The sequence below is a fragment of the Aptenodytes patagonicus genome, chromosome 1 (assembly GCF_965638725.1).
Source record: "Aptenodytes patagonicus chromosome 1, bAptPat1.pri.cur, whole genome shotgun sequence".
Lineage (NCBI taxonomy): Eukaryota > Metazoa > Chordata > Aves > Sphenisciformes > Spheniscidae > Aptenodytes > Aptenodytes patagonicus.
Window position 1 is genome coordinate 186,893,059 of NC_134949.1, and position 23,945 is coordinate 186,917,003.

Consider the following 23,945-nt stretch of genomic DNA (forward strand, 5'->3'; position numbering starts at 1 on the left):
CTTCCTTCCCTCATTGCCTTCAAATAGGAATTCCAGGAATAAAAAAGGGGAGGTGCAGTTTGACATTGGTTAACACAGGAAATTAAAAGCAAAAGTAGCACTGGATTCCTCTATCTCCCTTTTCACTCTGACAGGGAGAGAGTAGTGGTACAGGTAAAAGGCCAAGTATAAGAATCCCCACAAGTGGGATGATGAACTTTTGCATTTGCAATTTTATAGCTTTTTCTGGCATCAATTTTTGCTACATTATCCTAAGGAAGATAAAACCCCAGGTCCTGAGGAACTGTAGGTGATGAAAAGTTTCATGTTAGTCTTTTTGCAGAGGGATAATTTACACCATGTACACTGACTGGGTCTCTGTCAGGGCAAGCATCATAGACAATATCTCACCACTAGTCTCCTTGTGGGACTTTGTGCTGAGAGCTGTGCTTACTCAGCATACTTTTGTCTCAATGAAAGGGAAAAAAGGCAAAGAAACAATAAATCAATTCTTAAAATGCTGGTATAAAAGAGTGTAATGATTTAATATGGTCAGACGCAACTGTTGAATGAATGCAGGGAAATGGTAAAAAGGTTATGCTGTCATATGGCCAGGAATATGCATGACATACTGGAAAGCACTAAAATGGATGGGAAGAACTGCTAGCCCTTATACCTATCCTTTTCAACCACCACAGGTCTTGCAGGTCTGCAAGGCATGTACACAATGTATTGACATTACACATGTCAATAAGTGTAAATAATAATAAAAAAAACCTTCTGTGTTTATTTTAGTAGAAACAGAAAATGTATTCACTTTTTTATTAAGTACTATTTGAGGACTTTAAACAAATAGCTCTTCATATCCTATTAATTTTCATTGTTTTCCCTCTGTATATTGGAAATACAGTACCTACATATATATGTACATATAGTTTTACAGCTATGTAAAAAAATGTAGAATTTCATACAATCTGAGTACCAAGCTAAAATATAAAGTCAGTTAACACACTGATTTGTTTTTAAATCTTTATTATAACACACAAATAACATTTGCTTATGTCCTAGAGGACATAATGGGAAATATCTTGGCAGAATCTTAGATTTTGTAGCAACTTTTAGGCTTAAATGCACAATCAGTAAGATTTTAGAATTTTTGGGAATTTAATAAATTTGATTTCTCTAAGAATGACTTAGGCTTTATATTCTAAGCTAGTTACACATTATTCATCTGCACACCTTATTATATTTCTTAAACTTCCTTTTGTTTCAGAGGTCACTTGTGGGTGAATTGAATTCATTGGTTCTACAACTAATGTAGAACACAGATTGCTTAATTTAATGAGCTTTCACTTTCATAATACTAGATAATCAGTAGAGAAGTAACTATGACTTTGAGCTTTACCATAGTTACCTTAACTCTGCTGATAATTAAAAAAGCCATTAATTCAGTGATGTTACAAGTACATTATAGCAAAAAATACACTCCACTCCTTTTTACATCCTAACATTGAAAATTATATACTTCATATGTGATGTTATTAAACAGGTATTGCAACAACCTTTTCCAGTGGAAGTGTAACTGACTTGACCATACTCTTTCACTTAATTTAACCATATGGAAAAGGTACTACTCCCCGATGATTTTCCTATTCACAGTGAAAACTGTGTGGCAATACGAGGTAAGGATCACAGCCCTCAAACAAAAATTTTAAGGAAAACATCATTCCAACAAGTCCTACACAGCAACAACCCCCCAAAACTGCTTACTATTAGAGAACTTCAGGACTTGAATAGTATGATTTTCATTATGTTTACTAGGTTAAAGAGAGGGTTGAAAGACCTTTAACAGGGAAACAAGCTGATGTTATTGCTTAAAACTACTTTGTTTTAAGTATTTTTAGCAGTCAAATTTCACTGCATTCCTTTCTAGATTTAACTTAGGTTCTGGTTACCTAAATTATAGTATAAATAATAATATTCCTAAATACTGAGTGGAATCTATAGAGATGAGTAAAACTAATTCTTGCTTCTAGTCCCTCTGAAGTCAGCAGCATAGAACAGAAATTCTCACTGAAATTCAAATAGCCCAGACCATAAATTAATGGAAACTAAACTGAATTATTCCTGCATGTGTTTTAAGTGCACCTTCAGGTTATAAGCAGTGAACAGTAAACATGTATATACCATAGAGTGTCCTCTAACTAAAATTCACAGGTCTGCTCTAGCTACATTATTTAAAAAAGCTTTCCTCTGTTACGATGGCTCTAGTGTTTTTGCTAGACTTGCTAATATTCTCCAATGTAATATCATATCTACTGCAATGTGATAGCAGTACTTCTTTAAATGCTGCGCACGTGAAAGCTATGTGAGTTTTGCAGTTCATAGTATGCAATAATTTAAGTGTAGTGGAAAGCATAGGTAGATTTTATAAGTGCTTTTTTAACTGCAGACAAATACACCATTTACTATGAAGCATTTTAAAATGAGTATCAGGCAGTGTCTAAAATCTATCTAGCTTACAGAGCTGTAAACCGTCATCCACTTAAGTGTCACAGACAATTATATTTATTTATATAAATGTAACTATTATCAATAAGCATGTCTAAATCACAAGTCTATTTGTTTCACTGTTGTCTTCTTTCTGATCTAAAAAAGGACATAACAACTGATAGAAGCAATGCACTGTTATGTTGTAGGAAGCAGTTCTGAAGAAAGATCAAGTATAAATACACTATTTTTTCTTGAAATTAGATTAAGTATGTGCTTATTAAGAATGTAGAAAATAATGCCTAGTGTGGCTCTTCTGTGGCTCTCATAAGTGTTTTGACAGTGAAAGAAAAAAAAAATTATTCTATACAGATATTTTTTTGGTAGGTACAACTATCACATTTTTGCCAGTAGAGTATTTTGGAAGTCGTGTAAACCTGGCCTTCTCTTTAATTTTGTTTTGTTATTTTGAGACAGTTGCTTCATATTTTCCCTGCTCCAAATGATCAGTTTTCATATTGTTTCATATCAAAGAAATTTATGAAAATCTGGTTTACATTTCTTTTGTTCATGTCATTAAAAAAGAGCATGTGACTGTACAGAAATAGTAATGGTCATCTTTGCAAGCACAGGTGTGCATGCTATCTTTTTGTTTATTTCTTTGTTTTGTTCTTTTTAAACTTCAGATATATTACCATTAAAAGTAGTAAGAAAATTAGGATCTTGTACTGCAAATAAATCAATGCCAATACCAAAAATACCTTTTTTTTTTCATTTATATCAGAATACAAGATAATATTTTGAAAAAAAAAAGAAAGATCCATCATGCCAAAACATCCAATAACCCAATGGTTAAGGAAATACCATAGGATGAAGCACTTCCAAATTGAATTCTTAGTCAGACAAAGCAGGGTTTTAAATTACCTGTTCTGTATTTAAAGAGAATGGCATTACTAATCTTTGAAATATTTGTCGATCCTTGTTCTTGCTTTACTTTATTTTTTCCCTTTTTCAATAGATCTGAAAAAATTCCTTATGAAACAATTGATTTTCATCTTTCAGTTAGTGCTCAGGAGTTTTGTCATAAATTCTACTTAACGCAGAGCCTCAAATATTTTTGTCTGGCTTCTCTCTCTAATTTTAAAATGGAAATGTATAGTCTTTCATCTGTATGGGTATAGTTTCATTTTTTGTTTTTCTCTTAATATCCTGCCGACATTAATTTTGGACTTCAATTCCTCACCATAGCTCTTGTCAAATTTTCACTTTTGGGGAGGAGCTGATTGCATTTCTTTATTACTGTGTCTTTTAATTACTTGCAATTCTTTGTTTTCTAGATCCAGTCTCTTCATCTTGATTTATCCTTTGCTATCTGGTATCTCCCACTGCCTTATTCCTGTTGCACATGCTTTTATGTGTGAAGAAGTTTACACTTTCATGAAAATTACATACAAGAAATCTTGCCTACCAAGAGTCTGTAGATTTTAAGTTATTTGTGCATTTTCTGCATCTAGTTAATTTGATTATCTCCTCTGTTCTTTAGGGCACAACCTGGGCTACCTTAACAGTCATCATTACCTTGTGATTAACTGTATTTAAAACAACATGGATTAAAAGAATAATTCAATCTTCTCTTCCAAACTCTCTTGTGTTCTGCTTTCCATTTAGTGAGCTATTTGGATTATGGCTATTAATTAAATGAGCAGAGTCAGAAAATTGTACAAAGGTTTTTTTTTTTAGTCTGATTTTTAAAATTATTTTGTTACTAATTCTAATATTTTGCAACTGCATTTGTCTTTTGGAAAGACTGTATATGTTATACAAAATTTCTCACCTATGTATATATTCCTATTCTACTTCTACTTTTTCTTCTCTTGTCTCATTAACCAAAAGCCTTTAGGCATGGGAAAATAAAAATATTTGTTTCCTTATATTGTATAGAGCTGAAATTTTCAAAGAAGTCTTAGAACCTTAGTTATCCTTAAATTCCTTCTGTGAAAAACTTATACCGCTAGACATATACTGCTAACAATGAACCATTTGCAAGTGAGGTTGGTTGTTCTCTCAGATGGTGGAAGACATGGCCTGGAGGGCAGGCCCAACATAGGAAGGGCATGCACTAGTAGCTTTGTCGATCTCTTGTGACATACTGATACATGTATGAGATCTTACATACAGAAAAAATCCTTATCTTCTTGCACTTAGCTAGAAAAAGGAAAACAATTTTACAGCCTAAATACACTGTTTTCCTTACTGTTACTCTGTTTATTCCATCTCTTACTTTTATGGTAAAATTCTGCCTGCAAAGTTCTAAACCTTGCAGTTCCTGAGTTTAATTAAAAATGCTCTATCAGCTATTTAAACTTATGATGAAAGAAATGTGTGAAACCAGCATCAGACTGGACAACAGAGAAGCTGCCTGGGAGAAGAAAGATATCAAAATACAAATAAAGATTACTCTTAAACAGATCACCTTCTGATGGGCATTAGAGGAAATTACAAGCAATGGGTTTATATGCATGCACCCAATATTTTCTAAGTTCACAGCACTCCTTTGAAGTGTAGGAAGGAAATTAAATAGCTGTCTCTTACCGGTGAAATCTGAGCTACATTCAAATACTGGATACACGCTAAAGCATACAGAAAGGTTGGAGAATAATAAAGATTACACAAAGGTAACTGTATTTAAGAAATATTGTTATCTGTACAGAGGGAATAAAAATTATATGAGACCTAAAGGGGTAATGAGCACTGAAACACTGCAAATGAGAGGGCAGGAAGGCAGTCTATCAAGGGAGCATAAACTCAAGAGGAAAGAATAAAGGCTTTCAGTGGCAGAAGGTGGGTCATCCTGCCCTATTGGAGCACATATGTAAATAAGTACCTATTAAATTAAAACATTTGAACCTACATGAGGAGCAGGAGGTGAAAACTGGGCTTCTGAAAGAGCAGTGGCTTTATTTTCACACTACTCTCAATAAAAATGGAATTTTGCCTGTAACATGAAAAAGAGCAAAGCTTACATTTACAGATGGAGATCCCATCCTTGGATCCCATCAGGATATAAAGTCTGTTTACTACAGAGACAGATGTGATCACCATACAAAAAGAAGGTATAAAAGGTTTAATTACAATCTTTTACATATGTGAAGGAAAAAAATCCATAAAAGGACAGACCTGAGTAACAAAGACAAAGTGAGTAAGATCAATATATAACTGATGTGTGAATCTTTCTATTGCCTTTTGCAAGCATGGAATAAGATACAAGGCTGTTGTAAATACACATCAAACACAAAATGTGAAAATTCCATATTAACTTTTTGAGTAAGGAAGATCTGCTAATGTCTATTTGTCTCATATCTAGTAGATTGGGATTTATTAGACAATGGAGAAATGACCAATATACTGAAGATTAGTAATCTCTGTATGACTTTAAAAAGCTCTGAAAATCAGGCAATAGACAAACTGCAGATTTGGAATTCAGAAAAATGTTGAAACAGCACCCACTGCCTTTTCAGAGAAAGGCTTGGGCAAAATGAGAGGCTGGATCCAAATGACCTGTGAAGACACTTTGGAAAGCATTTCATTACAGAAATGTTTGTAGAATCAAAGCTGAGAAATAGACTGGGTTATAAAACTTTTATAAAAGATTCATTTGAAATACTGTAGGAGCAATTGCTGGCTCTAGGGAAGCAACTTTAAAAGAAAGTTAAAAGCACTAATCTATTTATTTTTATTCTATATACAAAACAATGCATTACTGAAGTTATTCCATATGGAGTACAGAGCAGTCTCTCTAATGGAAAAGTTAAACTAAGGTTTTATAATCCAGTAAAAACTATAAACTCCCCACCCCCTCTTCTTTATAGAAGTGGGAAAGAATGAATATTCATCTACCTTTTAAAAATCTAGAACTTAAGAGTTACATTGACTCCACAACTTATTTAAAACCTTCATTACAGGGAAAAATATCTTACTGAATTCCACCTGGAATGTTGCTCAGCTGGGTAACTGTTCTACAGCCGCCAAAATCTTCTTCCACTCTTTGGGGAATTGTCTGTGAACCTCACCTCTCTTCCTGTTTCCCAAGTTTTGTGATAATACTTAAGATATCCAACACATACAAAAGCCTGTTTATGAGAGTCTCCTCCTTTAGTTGAGGGAGAGACTGTCCTTAGACTTGATAGATACTGGGGGGAAAAAAAAAAAGAAAAAAGAAAAGGTGTTGCCCACCCCCCCGAAAAAGCATCATTGTACCTGTCTGATTTACTGAGAGCAGAATAAATATATGTTGAAATTTCCTGATCTTATAACGTAGTTTTATTTAAACAATAAAATTGTGTGTGGCAGTAGAGTGGAATTATTGGTAAAACCCTAAAACACAGTGAAAGGTCTGCATAAGGTGCAAAAGAAACCAGATATTTCTTTTCTTTGAATCCATTTAAGCTTACTACAAATTAGTATAAACCATCTTTCTCTGAACATCTTAACTCCTTCTTACTGCACTTGAATCGAGTTCCTCTGATTAGACAGAAATTTGTTTTCCTCAAGTCCCAGGGAAGAATTTGTATTTGGTAAATTATGTTCTTTGTTATGTTCTGGGTCCACCAGATTGTGTAATACACAATCAAATCAGTGCAGGTACTTATTTTACACTGATAATTTTTTGCCATTAAGTAAAGGGAAAAAAACAAGAAAAGCACTAACTTTCCACACCAAAAAAAAAAAAAAAGTCACACGCCAGATTCATTCTGTTCTTCATTGAAGAAATTATACACTTTTTTGAAGTAAAGAAATACCAAGGACATGAAAAATACTTACAGAAGTTACAAAACTGTGATGTTTTGAAATCTCTACTTGTGGTAATACAGGTAATATAGGTATGGATTGCTAGAAGAAAGGAATTTTGGCTCCAGGACTATATAAAATATCAGACATAGTGAAGTGCTTGCAAGCAGTGGTTCTGATAACTCTATAAGACTTACTAGTAAGGGCTCAATATCTGACATGCCTCTGGAAAAGGCCATTTCACAGAGACAGATGTTAAGAACTCAATTGTTTGAAAGGAGAGGATTTTTTTTAATGTATTCATAAAATTCAAAGATCAGGTTGAAAATATATGTGTGAATGTCATATGTATAATTGCAACATTTTTTTAATATGTGGGTAGGAGACATCTATCTTTTTGGACCCAGCCACATGCATCAGAAGATTTAAGAACTAGAAGTTTGAATACTTTGAATGAAAATAATTTAGAAATTAATTACACTAAATAAAATAAAAACATTAAAAAGCACTCCTTATATAAGTTATTAATTAAAAAATAAATAAATGTTGACAGCTAGAAAATCAGTCCATATCATTCAAAAATGCCTTCAAAAACTTCTTTCTAGGTCATTTTATAAACTATTTCTAATGTCAAGGTCATTACAGTTAGGAAAATGGCTCTAAATAATCAGAGTATAACAATAATTACCTGTATAATTTAAACAAATAATTATAGTGAGAAATGATAATTAATACCCTGTACCCCATAGCTAGCACTTCATTCATTGCTAATATATTTTTAAATAGAGAGATAAGTAATAAAATAAGTCTGTCAAGATGTCAGTTCATTTACTTCTTTCTACTCCTGCTGCAGTTTCTTTTGCCCTTCTCCTTCGTGACTCCACTTATTGGCTTTCAACACTGAAGCTTACTCACTGTGCCAGTAGTACTAAATAACATCTATTAACATCAGGCAGTTCAGGGACGTAGACTGACTAAGGCTAATGGAAATTGACAAATGACACATTGCCTATCTAAGCAGAAACTACTGCCACAAAAATAGCCTTAAAATAAAAGGTAACTATTGGCTTTTTAAATTCCTCATGCAGCAGATTCATCTGAGATGGAGAATTAAACCATGATCAGTACATAACACTAGAGCAAGAGTATTCTTACTTAAAGAGGATAATTGGTCCCTTATTCTGATTTTACGGCTCTGGTTACTGACAGGAAAGCAAGGAAAGGTTTTTACCAAATACAACTACAAGTCCCCTAAGAATGCTTGCCAGTTCTTCTACAATTGCTGTCATGATTGCTAACTAAACTCAACTCTACCACTCAAGGTAGGCACAGCTGCAATCTGAATAAGATAGCAGGGGCTGGGGGAAAATAGGTGTGCTGCCACATGGCCTCAACTTTATCATATAAAGGGGAAATATGCATCACCATCTGGTTCTAATGATGGGGCCAAAAAATGCATTTTGCTTCTTCAGCAAACTGCTCTGTGTCTCTTGATTAGTTATTGACCTTGGAAAAGTTACTTTAAGGTCTTTGCGACTCCATTTCCTTGTCAGTAGAAGAGGGATGATAACAGCTCCAGTATGTTCTTCTGATATTGTGAGGTTTACTTAGTACAAGTGAAGCACAAATGTATTTATCAGCAGTTATATGCCTCTCATCACCATGGTGTGAGAGATCTGTTCAATACTGAAGTTAAATTTGAAGCTTACATTACTCTGCACATGTTAAAAATACCAGCAGAGCTGAGGTACAAGCAAGTGATGATGTATAATGCCCTTGCCACCTTGGAGAGCTACTGTGATCAATACAGATTGAAGGTTACATGTATTGCAAACTTGGCTGTGTTACAAGATTTATTCTACATTTACTTCTTGGTAGGCACCTGAGATGAAAAACACTACAGAAGTCCCAGTTATTACATCAAGTACTTGAGTCTCTGTATCTTAGCATTTTGAATCTGAAAAATAGCTTTTGCAAAGATATTGAGAAGAATTTTTTTTGTTCTTTTCCATAAATTCCAAAGTTCAGCTCCTCACCTGATGTAAATGAGTTTTATTTTACTTAACCTTTGGAAAGCATAAAATGTATCAAAGGTGTCTGATGCTGACATGAGCATCAACAAATTCCTGGGTTATTACTCTTGAAATTCAAAATGCATGAAAATCTGGAAAGATTTGGGTGAAGATGAAGTTTGAATCTATCTCTATTTTAAAGATCATAGCCAATTTTCAAAGTCACTATTGTACAATCACTGTAAAAAGCTAGAGAAAAGTTCCTTGTTTTTCTGATGGTATGGTATAGTGTTTCTGTAATGGTATTAGGGACAAATCAAAGAATATTTCCTCTGTGTAAAAATAGAAAAGGACTGACATGCTCAAGATCAAACAACACATCCACCTCTGCTTTTCATAGCTGCTCTTCATAGAGATTATAAGTCATAGCAGAATCTTACATTTGACAGCTAAAACCTTTTGGACACTGATCATGTGTAGTATATCAGTGAGATAAAAATGGGATACATCTGGTTGCCATCCCTAAATATCCTTTTGTAATCTTTAACCTTTCTGAAGAAATTCTACTGTTCTATATCAACATATACTGGGGAAACAAACTTTCAGCAAGTAATAAGGCTTAGTAGAACAGGTTTTAATACTGAATCTTTTAAAATTACTACTGCAACCAATGTACACCGTTGTTGAATAATATTTTTCAGCACTAAGGGCATGTCAGATTATCCTTGCTACTGTGTGAATGGTGGTATGGGGTTTAGTTAGTCTTCGGTTTTCTTTTTTGCCTCTTCCAGATTTTTACTCTTTGTTTAAAAACTTCTGTTAATCCTAGAGTCTAAAAGTAAATGGTACTGTTCTCCTACAGGGAGCACTTGCTGAAAGTTCATCAGCTTCTCTCCTGTCTGTGCAATGGGACTAGGGACAATTCAGTTTTCAGAGTTGTTTTTACATCCTTTTACTGTTTTGTTGTTGCTGTTGTTGTAGGAACAAAGTCTCACTTCGCATACAAACAAGTTTCTGTACAAAATCACCTTCATCTATTTGTCAATGAAGTGTATTGATAGAAGGTTTCCTACAGGTGGTAGTGTAATTAGCAGTGAAAACTACGGGAGAGTGCTTAATGAGAAAAGACATTATTTAGAAAAGGGAGAAAAAAATCACGTATTCAATAGTATTAACTCGTTTCTGTCCCTTCATACTTGTACATGTAATATCAGCTTCTTTTATTCAACTTCCCTTTAGGTCAACATGCTGCCTCTGTGAGCCCACAGTACAGATTGCATTGTGCCAGGCTTCATATTTTGCACAGACGTTGGACTTTCAGAGGAACAAAATGTTTAACTACATGCAGCTATTAACACCCTTGAAAACAGGAATACTTGAGACTGTAAATTTATGTCAAGATATATTGGTTACATTCCCTTGTTTACCTTTATACCAAATAAATTAACATGCATACGTGTGAAGCTCTAGCTGGTGACCTCTTCAAGTTAATAAAGCTTGGCATTTTAATAGGATAAACAAATGTTTTATTTGTACAGTGTGGAGTATTTTACCAATGATCAGATGTGAGATTGTTAGATTGTTTTTTCTTTATATACTAGAGGTAGAACTCATGTTTGCTAGATGACCTATTATTCTGCTGATTCATTGAATGTGTGTTATAATTTAAAGGTCAGGGCTATCCATTAAACTTATCAACATGGTGCAAGATACTTTAAATCAAAAATGTTCCCGCATGAGCTTCATTAATTCTATGGCATGAATGCTAGAACAATAATGAGAAAAGTTAATCCTCCAAGCTGAAGGATTGCAGCCTGTGACTCTTATGACTAGAGACCTTCAATAGGGTGGAGTCACAGGTAGTTCACAAAGAAAATAGGTAGGTAAATTTTCAATGAAACTTACATTTTATTTCCCACTAAATAATATAATTAGAAAAAATAATTTAAGGGTTCGTTCCAGGAATGTGTGGTATAATCCCTTTTTTTTCTTAGGACACATAGTGGATCAGAGTAACACAATTCAGACCTGATTCAGCTTTCAGTTCAGTTTTGTGAGGTGATTTAACCAAGACATTTAGGCTGAACTAATAGGGCAATCATATACTGAACACCCAAGCCTAATACTAGTGAATTCATAGACAATAATGGATTGGTCATGTATTACTGTGAATCTCTCAAGGATGCTATGTTTTTTATTTCTTCAAAATGGTAAAGAACATCTAAATAGACATTATGGTCAATAATATTCTAGGATATACGACAGTATGTAGCAGCTATGTAATTTAGCTATGTAGAAGAGAAGACTGGATATCAGCTTCATTTGTACTGTTATATTAATCTATTGTATAATATTGCTATTTATTGTGATTCTTTTAAATGTCTAAATCAATGTTAAAAGCGTGAAGAGGCTCATATGACTTTTTTTTTTTTTTTTAAATTGAGATTTCAGAAAATATAGGTGGAGCTTCAAGCAGCATGCAAGTGACAAAAATATATTGACAATTGCAAGTCCTCTGGCAACATTTATTTGTGGATGACCTTTAAAAGATATCTTCTGCCTCCAGGCACACACATGTTATTTACACTAATCCTCTTAAGTTTCCCTTACGGCTCCAATATGCTGCTGCTTACCCCAACATCACCTTCTGTCTTTGGACCTCATTTCTCTGTTTCTTTTTTTTTTTTTTTTTAACTTCTGATAGCAGCTGCTAATGGAGCAGTCTTTTCCTATAAAGCTTATTAGGAGTGTGCATCTGATTTCAAAAGGCTCAAGATTGGCTTTATGGAGTGCAGCCTGAGAATTAGAGGAAAGTATCCCAAAACAGTTTTGCAAATGAGTTGCTTGGAGGTAGAGTGCAGACTATAAAGGGGCTAGAAAATCCTATCAAAAGTGATTAAGAGACTAAAAGAACATTTAGGCAAAAATAGATTTTTTTTTTTTTTGCTATTGTTATATCTACTGTCATGTTAATGTTATCAATAAGTGCTTTTGCAATAATAAGAAAATAATTTATTCAAAGTTGTATATTAAACAAGAAAAAGGAAATAATTTTTCATTGACTCTACTTTTGTCTCCATGGAGTGTGGTTTTTCCCCATTTTGATTGCTTGTACGAAGCCTAAAACTAATTAGAGTTAATTGGAAATATACACCCAGATAATACTGTTAAAAATCTTATAAGAAATACAGACTTGCTCTCAAAAATATTGTAAACAGAAAACTAATGATGGTCATTTAATTACTAGTTAATAAGAAAATATTTTTATGTTTTCTTTGGAATAATTAAGAAATAATATCATTTTTTAGAGGGAAAAAAATGTATGAACTTGCAATTCCTATTGTATGCTGTATCAATCCTCTTAACCGTGTAAATTCCCTGGTTATTCATTTAGTTGATATTATAAAATATATTAATAACTCATCTGTCATGGTGGGGAGATATCCAAAATATGCAAATTCAAAAGAAGGTTCTTAAGACATCTAAATGAATTCTCATCATCCCAAAGTGGTGACAACATATTTCTACATAACCAACTCAAGAATATCATGAAGAGTCTGCACTCCATAGACATATCACGCTAGAGAATAATATTCTTGAAAGGAAAAGATCTGGAGAAGAAAAGCAGATAAGGATACATTTCAGAAAATAAATTTCTTCAAATCTGAAATAAAAATCTTAGTTGAATTTTATTTCATGAGATTCTATGAACACCTAAATCATACTACTAATTTATACTTTATTCTACTTTGATGTAGTAAAACAATTTTAATATTAATATAACTCTTACTTATGACATTTTCAACTGCAATTCAATAGGATACTCAGGCTTGTAGACTTTGGGCAGGAATTTTTTCAAACCACTAATTGTCCTTTCTAGAGGAAAAAAGCTGTTCCATATTCAGTGTGCTTTTCATGGTTTTGGTATTTTGATCTGTGAATTCCTCATTTAAGACAGTCTGAGCTAGATCTAGCAAAAGTTAGAGGTGCCTAAGAGTGTGATGTTGCAGTTTAAGCATTGTGAAGCCCCATTTAGGAATAGAGAAACTTGATTAATGTGTCTAAAGCTCCCCAAACTGTGCAGTGGAAATGCTGAGTACCTCAGAAGGGCATCTCAATATGTAGGCACCAACTAAAGTCACATTCAGTGTGCAACAACATAGTACTAGCCATTAGAAAATGCTAAGGACAGGGTCCAATCTTAAATATCAACCTTCTATTATTTTAATGAGATGCTTCTTTACTCATAATACCTTAACATCATGAAGATAGTTGTCTATGTTTTTAAAATATACAGAGAAACAAGGAATCAGGGTAGAAAGCATGACACTTGAAGGTAGAAGGGTATAGGTCAGAACACATGAAAACAAAGGAATGTGGATCCTTAGAAGTTCAGCCACTCCTGGTTTAAAAATTCTCTCTCTTAAATTCATTCTCTAGCGCTTAGTAAACTGAACTTGCATGAGTGTTTTTCCCATTTGCAAGGCCCTCCCTTTTTAACCTGTGAAGCTTTGTGAAGCTTGAAAGAACAAATAAACTTAGAAACCTCACATCTCTGTCCAAATTGGTTGATATGAAATATAGTTTAAAAAAATGTTTATGATCAAATAAACCAAGTTTCTCTGTCCAAACAGGCTGAACAAAACCCCAGAAATTCTAGAGTTCCCTTCTTTGAAGTAGATGTTCCAGCTGTAAAGATATTTAGCTAAAATCACTTCTCTTTCTAACCTCATAAATCTTGAATTCTTTCCTGCATAGTGACATAGCTTCAATAGGAGAAATGAAGAGTACTCCAAAAGACATGAATAACTTATAGCCTGATGGTTATGGCACTTAAAAATAAGTGATAGTTTGTAAAGAGTCAGATCCTGTCAGTGTGTATTAGTCATGCTCTAAGAACACCTCTCTGATTGTCTTTGTCTTTGTCAAAGATTCCTGGGTTCAATGCCCTTTCCAGATGAAAGGAATTAAAATCTTTAACTTCTGCCAACCTAGGAATGTTTTCACCAGGGAACTACTACTCAGGCTGAATGTAAGTTGTGGACATTTAGTTACTTAATTTTGGCAGACAAGAAATAATAAGAAAAAAAATTCCAAAAAAAGGACACACAAGGAGGGGACATAACGTTTCTAACGTGTTGGTTATGGAAGTCAGTGAAGAGGCATGGTCTTGAATTAGGTTAGGCTAAGGGAAAAAAAGAACCTAAACATCCCACTTTCTTTCTAAATGCTCTAAGTATGATGTTTTACACAAAAAGTAGTTGAGAGACTAGTCTTTAGTGAAGAAATCTGAACCCTGGATCAAGAGCTGAGAAAAGGGCATATGCATGGCTGAGGAAGGTACTTGCAATCTGAAAGGGGTAGCCGCTAGCTGCAGCTTCCTCCACTGGCTAACTTCTGACATGTTTTTCCTTAGACTGTGGCTTTTTTAAGAAAACAAGGCTTAAACTGTCTTTGCCCTGTCACACTATCTTTCCTCATCTCCCTATCCATAACTTTGAAACTGAGCAATTTCAGCCAAATGTTGCAGAGGATGAAGGTCTCAAAATTAAAAAGTTCCTTTGGATTTCAAGAAAAAATGACAGATTAATAAAAATTAATAACTGTATTAGGCTGGCCAATCAGCACACATAGTCGGGCTGCCAGTCACAGCAAGCAGAGTTCTGAACTCACTGAAACACAAGTAATCTCTGTCACTAGGAAAAAGAAAGTCAGTAAGTCAGCATTTCTGTGAAAAGGCTGGAAAGAACAAAGGGAAGGGGTGGAAGGGGACAGTTCTGAGGTCAAGCTGTCGTGGGCAGTATATTATGTGGGAACTTAAAATGTCTATGCATGAGTTAAACTTTGTTGCTGCAGTTCATCATGGAAGAGGTTGTTTTGCAGTGCCATTTTAAGGATAAACTTACACAGACAGAAGTAGATAAACTTTTTAGAGTTCACACCCCAAGCTTCTCAGATGCAGTCCATGCAGCTAACATGTATTTCCAGACTACAACTGGTGTAGAATGTAAGCGGGATGTGGTGGGTTGGCCTTGGCTAAGGGTCAAACTCCCACCCAGCTGCTCAGTCACTCCCCTTCCTCAATAGGGTAATAATTCACAATTCATAAAAGCAAATAATTAGTGTTTTTATTTGAATATTCAGCTGTTTTGAAAATTGTTCATAAGCATTATGTCTCATAGGTGTTCAGAGTGTAACATTGCCTTACAGAGCTGGTTTATTTTTGTTTGTTTTTGTTTTTTTTTTTTAAATGACAGAAAACTCTAAAGATTATCATATTTTGGGGTGTTTAAAATGTATGGAGGTGATTCTAAACTTTTGTTAACCAAGGAAATGTTGTTGAAACCACATTTGTGTTTTTCCCAATGTGTTTATCACTCAGAACCTATTTACAAATGGGTTCTTTTAAACAAATTAAACAAATTAAAATCGTCCCTGCCCAAAAAAGGTAGCCTTTGGAGGGACTTTTCTTCCTGATCTAAGCCTCTCCTTTAAAGAGCATTTTTTTCAGTGCTCTGAGTTTTAAATGTAGGCACCTGACTTAGACAAAAAGAATTTAATCACTTCATGGCTATATTTCATTTTTGTCCATCTTTTAAAGTTTCTATTAAAGAGGCATTTTCACTCTATTGTTCAAAAGAAAATGCCACACTTCTTAATGTATCTACCTGTGGAGCAATCATTTAAAAAGAAAAGGTGAAATGGAGTTGTGGAACTTTTTTTTAATTAACTTAAATTAAAAACCTCTAGAAAATCTGAGATCCATGAATACCTACGTTGATTCTATTTCTTAACTCTGTTACCATTGCCTTGCCTTGATGCATGGTTGCATAACTCTGGTAATACTGATTTGGTGCTTTGCCTCAGATATTCTTCTTTGGAGGTAGACAGTAGAGTGACCATAATCAATACCATCCCTCTCAGTATTAACTTAATGCAAAATTCTTGTAAGGTTCATTGTACAACAGTGCTTGCAACGTATCTTCCTCGGTTCACTGGGGAGCTATGAAGTGATCAGGGAGAAATGATGGTGCAGAGGTGGGTGAGAACTGGCAATTTTTCTTTTTGGGAGAATGTCATAGGTTTGAAAAACTGTCTCTCAGGTCTGAAGAGGAATTCTGACAAGGGAAAAAGATCATCAAAACTCTGAGATGTTATTTACCTACCTGCTTCAGAGCAGAAACATGAACCTTGCAGACATGCAAAGTTCAGTGATGCTTAGTGTTCCGGGCATCTTAGCTGTTACACTCTGTGTTTCAGAACTCTGTAATGTCCCTTTTTTTTCTTTTTTTTTCTTCCAATAAGGAAGGAAAACAAGTCTTAAAATACTCTGTGAGATTAATTTCTTCTTTTCTAGGCAGCCATAGTTATTAATCCCTAGCTTATGCCCTAAAAACTGGAATGACTGAGATAACACTATTTGGATCAAAATGCAGATCTTTTGGAGGCTGTTGAGTAGCATTCAAATTGGTAGCAGTATTAGACCAATCCTATACTAAAAGCCAACAAACTATAGCTCTTTTAGTATTTGTTCTATGTGCGTAGGCCATTCCAAACCTCAGTTTAGGAAGGGAGAGGCAACATGTGAAAAAGCACTATAGTTTTTCTGGTTTGGGATATTTTTTTAAGGGACCTGACTTCCCTCTTTCTCCCAGCCTTCCCTGTTATATGTGTTATTATTCAGCAACTGACATGTTAAACCAAAGTGGCTAAAGAACAAACAGGTAACTATTAAAAAAAACTATGTATTTTATTGTCATTTTAATATTAAATCAGTTATATTAAATGATTCAGTATACATATGAAACAACTGAGTAAAAGTGGAATCAGCTAAATCCATATTCATATGTGTCAATATAAAGCACTGTCTGAACACTGATACATGTGCTTCTGAAAAAAAACTTACCTTGATCCTTCTTAACTTATCAAATGATTGTGTAAGGCATATAATTTTAAGTTTTGTAGTACTGAAAATTGGATTACATGGAATGAACATGAATTTATAGAAGCTAAGGATTAGCTCATTAAGATCTCCATGAATTTAAAACCATGCTGCATTGATAATATCCTTTGAGATATCTCCTTAGCTAGTGAGAATGCTATTGACACCATTTTTGGGGGGAGGAAATAACATTTTAACTGTATTGAAAATATTTGTGATGCTATGGTGTGTTGACCTTGGCTGGCCACCAGGTGCCCACCAAGCCATTCTATCACTCCTCCTCCTCCTCAATAGAACAGGGGGAGAAAATACAATGAAAAAGATCATGGGTTGAGATAAGGACAGGGAGATCACTCACCAAGTACCATAATGGGCAAACCAGATTTCACTCAATTTAATGTAATTTATTTCCAGTTAATAAGAACAAATCTAAACCCACCTTTCCCCTACAACTCTCTTCTTTCCAGGTTCAACTTTTCTCCTGACTCTTCTACCTCCTCCCTCTAAGCAGCTCAGGGGGATGGGGAATGGGGGTTGTGGTCAGTTCATAAGGCTTCTTATCTGCTGCTCCTTCCTCCTCACACTCTTCCCCTGCTCTAGTGTGGGATCCCTCCAGTGAGATACAGTCCTTCATGAACTGCTCCAATGTGGGTCCTTCCCACGGGCTGCAGTGCTTCAAGAACTGCTCCAGCATGGGTCCTTTCCACAGAGTAGAGTCTTTCAGAAATGGACTGCTCCAGTGTGGGTCCCCTGCGGGTCACAAGTCCTGCCAGAAAACCTGCTCCTGCATGGGCTCCTCTCCATGGGCCTCAGCTCCTGCCAGGAACCTGCTCCTGTGTAGGATCTCCACGGGCTGCAGCTTCATTCAGGGCACATCCACCTGCTCTGGCGTGGGGTCCTCCAGGGGCTGCAGGGTGTATATCTGCTCCACTGTGGTCCTCCATGGGCTGCAGGAAGACAACATGTGTCACCGTGGTCTTCTCTACGTGCTGCAGGGGAATCTCTGCTCCAGTGCCTGGAGCACCTCATCCCCCTCCTTCTTCTCTGATCTTGGTGCCTGCATAGTTTTTTTCTCTCACATTTTCTCAATCCTCTCTCAAAGCTACTGCCCAGCATTTTTTACCCTTTCTTTAAAATGTTATCACAGAGGGACCACCAGCATTACTGACTGGCTTAGCTTTGGCCAGTGGTGGGTCCATCTTGGAGCCAGATGGAACTGGCTCTGTCTGACATGGGCGCAGCTCCTAGTGTCTTCTCACAGAAGTCACCCCTGTAGCCTCCCTACTACCAAAACTGTCACGTAAACCCCATACAGATTCTAAGGGCTTACATATTAAAATCATTATCCTCATACAATACCTAAGGCCTTCAGATATAGCTGCTCAGAACAGAGTCAATCTACTGTAAAATCTGGCTCATTTTCATAGTGGTATGACCAACTATTTTATCTCTTATTCATATACCAGTCAAACATGATGACCTGTTCTTTTGAACACTTGCATGACTTTTCAGCAATGTCTCATAAATCTAACAAATAACTTTTCTGCAAGGAGTATCATGGAAGAAATACTGTAAGGGGTATCTGTTTTCCAAGAAAAAGAATACTGAAAACCATAAACAAGAACATCAATTCACATATTACTTCTGACACACTCCACTTCTGATGATATACTTGTTTGATTTGGATTGTATTTGGTTTTCAAGGCCAAGCTTCAGGAAAGGCAGCTATATTTGAGGGAAAAATGGTAGTATCAAAATAATTTGTTGCAAATTTTTCCTCTTTTCAAATTCTCTTGCAGGTCACAGGAAGATGAATATTCAGTTTCAGATCCAATAAACTATTCAGTTTGGCTCAGCTCTAGAAAAGAAATGAATTAAAGCACTTCTCATCCAGCTGAGAGCAATACACACAAAATGAACTTCAAAAGTCTTCTGTTTCCCAGGTATCAAGGACTGTAGGAGGATGCCAGAAATATATAGGTTATTTCAAACTGAAACTGTGTCCTGGGCAACTCCTTTAGAACTCCCCTCTGGTGGTCCAGGGCTTCTGGGAAGTTGAGAGTAAGAAAGAGCTGTGCTTCCCTTTGCTTACCACCAAAAATGTTGTACGTTAAAATTTAGAGATTAAAATATTTAAAAGCTATGGAATCAAAGCAAGCAAAGAAGCAAACAAACAAACAAAAAAACAGGTGAACAAACAAACAGAAAGAGTCAAAAGCCTGAGATGACACTCTCATCTCTCCTTTTAGAAAAGCATGTGTCCAAAGACACCAGTGATTCTTCATGTCTAAATTTATCTTTGATTTAACTGGAACAAGACAATTAAAAAAAAAAAAAAAGTCTGAACTGCTGGATGAGAAAGACAAAAAAAGGCTGGAAAATAAATCTTATTCCTTCCCACTGCATTTTTATAATTTGAAAGTATTACTTCCACCTGTTTGCATATAAATTTCTTCTTTCTCTTCTGGTCTGTTTTTCTGCTGCAGACTCCCTGATTATTGTCTTTCTTCACCCATCTGTCCCTACCCTCTGGTCCAAAAAGTTCTCATCAAATCATGTTCAATTGTTTCTGTTGAAACAGCAATCTCCTTGTCCTTCCTTGTTTCCTGAGGATTTAACCTGATAAAATGTGCTGTAGCAAAGATTATACATAACGACAGTCATCCCCTCTGTTGCTCAGTGACAGGCTGCGTAACTGAACACTATATGCTTGGTCTATGCAACATCTATGAACGGACTGCATACTTTTACTATTTGTCATAGATTAGGATTTATGTATTTTGATACATCTATTTTTTTCCTCATCCGTTTATCAACTGTATTATCTAGCAGCTTCAATAGAAATGACACTTGTATTAAGGCTTCTGTTTTGTGACCTTGAAACAGAAACAATTTGAAGTTTTGTAGCATTATCAAAATAAAGTGTTCTATTTTTTACATTCTCCTTTGGGATCCTTTGTTTCAGTAATATTCCCCACTAACTTACAGCATTGTGAGTGATTTTTTCTGGTTATCACTGATCACTGAAGAGGCTTTCTCTCCTGACCCTTGTAACACTAGCTCTCAAATTGATTTATGAAGCTTTAGTGGTTGTATACCTTGTTACCCTTCGGCCTCCTTGTGGAAATTGGTAGGAGTGACAGGCTCTGTGTACAAATGCTGCAGTGACCTACTTATATGGATCAGCGCAACTTTGGTAAGGCATACCTTAGGTAGTTTTTTTTAAAATAACTTACAAGGTTATAGTAAAATGCAAATAAAGTGTTTATTTACAACATCTGATAAAGACAGCATAGTTAGAGATTCTTAGAAAAGACAAGTGAAGGAAAATCAATTCTTAATTTACACTAACATGAAATATAAAAGATCTGTTTGTCTGCTCAGTACCTCACATTTCAAGCTGTATTTGTCAAGGAGAATCACATCTTTACAAATCCTCCTGGCTTTAACAGACAGTTTTGTTCTCGGAGTCCTCTCAGTATCACATTCAGATTCAAATCTTTTCCTCCATCCTTCTCTTTATCAACCTGCTCCAGTCCAACATGCAGCCTGTTTGTTATGCTATTTCCATGCAAAGTGACAGCTGTGAAAACTCCTTAGGAGAGAAAAAAAAATTCCCCTATTTAATGGGGAATGTCCCAGAAATGGTGTATTTATTGTTTTGGGAAAAAGAAGTTAAAAAACCCAAAAAGTTATATCACACCGTTTTATGAGAGTGAGAGTTCATTGCTTTTTTTCCAGAGGAAGTGGAGAAAGCATTTACCCCAAGAGGCAATCTCAGGTATAATCCCTAGATTGGTACCAGGGCTCTCCCCTTGCAAAAATACTCCTTACCACCAATATTTTTATTGGCTGATTGGCTGTCTATGGCAAATTCTTTTTTCACATGTTCTCTGATTTACTACTGCATGAAAGGTTCGGTAGTGGACTTAGGACCTTGACTCAGTGACATAGACTTCAGTTTGGAAGTAAATTGTTTTGAGGGTTTACCCTCAGGATAACATAAATTCCAATCCACACAGTCATGGTGTAGATGTGATAAGTTAATATAGTCTCTCCTCCATTCAGTAAGGCAGACTTTTTACAGGCCAGTGACTTGATATTTTTAGGGGTTTAGCCAGGGTAAAGATGATCACAACCAGTTGAGGTGATCCCTTCCAGTTATAAATGTGGCCAAACTGTATTCTTTTCCTTTTCTGCAGAATATTTTTATTGGGTTTTGGGTTGTTTTGGTTTGTGGGTTTTTTTGTTTTCTTTAAAAAAAAAAAAAAAACAACAACCAAGCTATCAAAAAACTCTTTTGCTTTAACCCCAGAGAGAAGTAATCACTATTTTAAAAACAAAGACAAAAAACCCCTCAAAAACAAAAAAAAACCCACCACCCAAAAACCCAAACAACCTCACACAAAGACAAAAACAAACCATGAGCAGCTGCCTGGACAAGGCACTGTAGATCATTGCCAATTTCTTACATTTAGAATCATAGAATCATAGAATCATTAAGGTTGGAAAAGACCTCCAAGATCATCGAGTCCAACCATCAACCCAGCACCACCATGCCCACTAAACCATGTCCCTAAGCGCCTCATCTACACGTCTTTTAAATACCTCCAGGGATGGTGACTTAACCACTTCCCTGGGCAGCCTGTTCCAATGTTTAACCACTCAATTTATAGAGTGGTTATTTATAGAACAAGATCTTTGAGCAAAGATCTTTGAGCAAAAGATCTTATAGAATAAGATCTTAGAGCAAAAGCCTATTTTTTGTCCATGTGTGTTTGCACAGTTCCTAGAACATGGGATACTGGTCTTGATGAGAATTATAAGCACTATAAGAATAACATGTTGAACTGAACTGCAGGGAAGAGGGGAATCCATAAAATACAGTTTGCACCTTTCCTTCTGTACAGAAATTACTCAGTACTTCTTTCTTTAGTATCTGTAATATAAATCTTAAATGATCAGAAACTTTTATCGTTCTGATCAGAATGAGACACCAAGTACCCTTCCAAAATACTAATAATTAAAAAATAGGTGGATGATCAACACCTTTTAGAGTTGATACTTCTGAAAATCCACCTATAGGTTTAGATTTTGTAGGCTTTTAAAGAGCTTAGTACATAAACAATCTCATTGACTCAATAAACCAAATTATGATCTTATCCACATAGCAAATGACTACGTTGACATCAGATGTTATATATCATTTTAACACAGAAAATTATCATTTCCCTAAGAAGCTGATAGAACTACACCAAATTTATGCCAAGGAGCTTATTCAGAATTATTTCTCAGAAGGACATAATAGGTTTATCTTTCTTTATGCTTTTATAATCAAGTGTAACAAGTCACTGACAGAGCTTGTAAACTTTGAATATCCTGAAAATGTTTGTTCACCAGTTTACACAGCTCTTCCTGCAGGGGAAAAAAAAAAAAAGAAAAAAATGCTATGAGATATATAATATGATATGGAATATGAGAATAAACATATAAAAATAAACTGGATTTAGTACTATTGAAAACATAATTTCCAAACAATTTCCATTTCTAAAAGGTGCAAGAATATATTTTGATTTTTTTTTTTTAATTATAGTCTTTCTGACAGAAATGAGTTATGCTCAAAGAAACTCAACAAAGGGCAATACAAAAAGTAATGAGTATTTTGTATTTTATTTCCATAATAAAAACAAAGAGATAAAATATTAATACCATGATACATGGCATTTTCTTCATATGAATAAAAACTGAGACTAGGGAGTACTATTTTGAAAGCTACCATTTTATTTAAGGACACATACTGATAAGAAATTTCAAGAAAGAAACCAAGAAAATGTAATAAATAAGTTACTTTAAAAAAAAAAAAAAACTTGGTTATTAAAAAGGAGAACAAGATTACAGTAATAAATAAGACCAGTTACATGCAAATGCAACAAAAAGCTTTAGAGGAAGTGTTTGATCCTTAACCTGGATGACTATGCATAACAGTCTAATGGCAAGTTTTTCTCCTTACTTTCCTGTTTGCCACTATTTCATTCCCCCTTAGTTTCAGAAAATTTACTAAATCTAAAATTTACCTAAAGAAATTCACATTGTCTTTTCTACTGGAAAACTGTTTGAAAACATGTTCAATTGGTACCTAATGTCAATATAACTAAATATAGGATTTGTACTTCCTTGATGTTACTAGCTCAAACATCACTATATTACCATACAGGAAATGTAATGCATTTTAGGTCAGGCTGGCATCATTACCTATTACTGAGATTACTAACATTTCAGTTATTTATAATTTTGCCAGACATTAACCATTCCAGCTGTCATTGCTTACTGGCTATCTTTGATGAAATTCTTTCTGGAGGGAAATAAAAGGTTTAGAATAGATTCAGTTTGTGCACCGAGCTGTTGTGGAAAAAATGGGTTTTCGTATCATTCTGTTCATGTTTATATAATAAGGCAGTGACAAAAAAAGAAATGTGTCTATAATGCATCAGTACAGTATCTCCTGGAATGTCTTAATTTCTAATCATATCCTGAAAAATATAATTTATGTGGGCTTTTAGGTAAATATGTAGGAAATATTTGATTTAGATGTATGAATGTGCCTATCTAGTTTTATATGCAGTGCTGGGATAACGCACACAACCCAGATGAACTGCATGTCTGGATGCTATCAAGTTTTCAGTCTCAAGGCAAAGCCTGTGTAAGTGGTCTTCATGAGGAAAACTGCTGTCTAT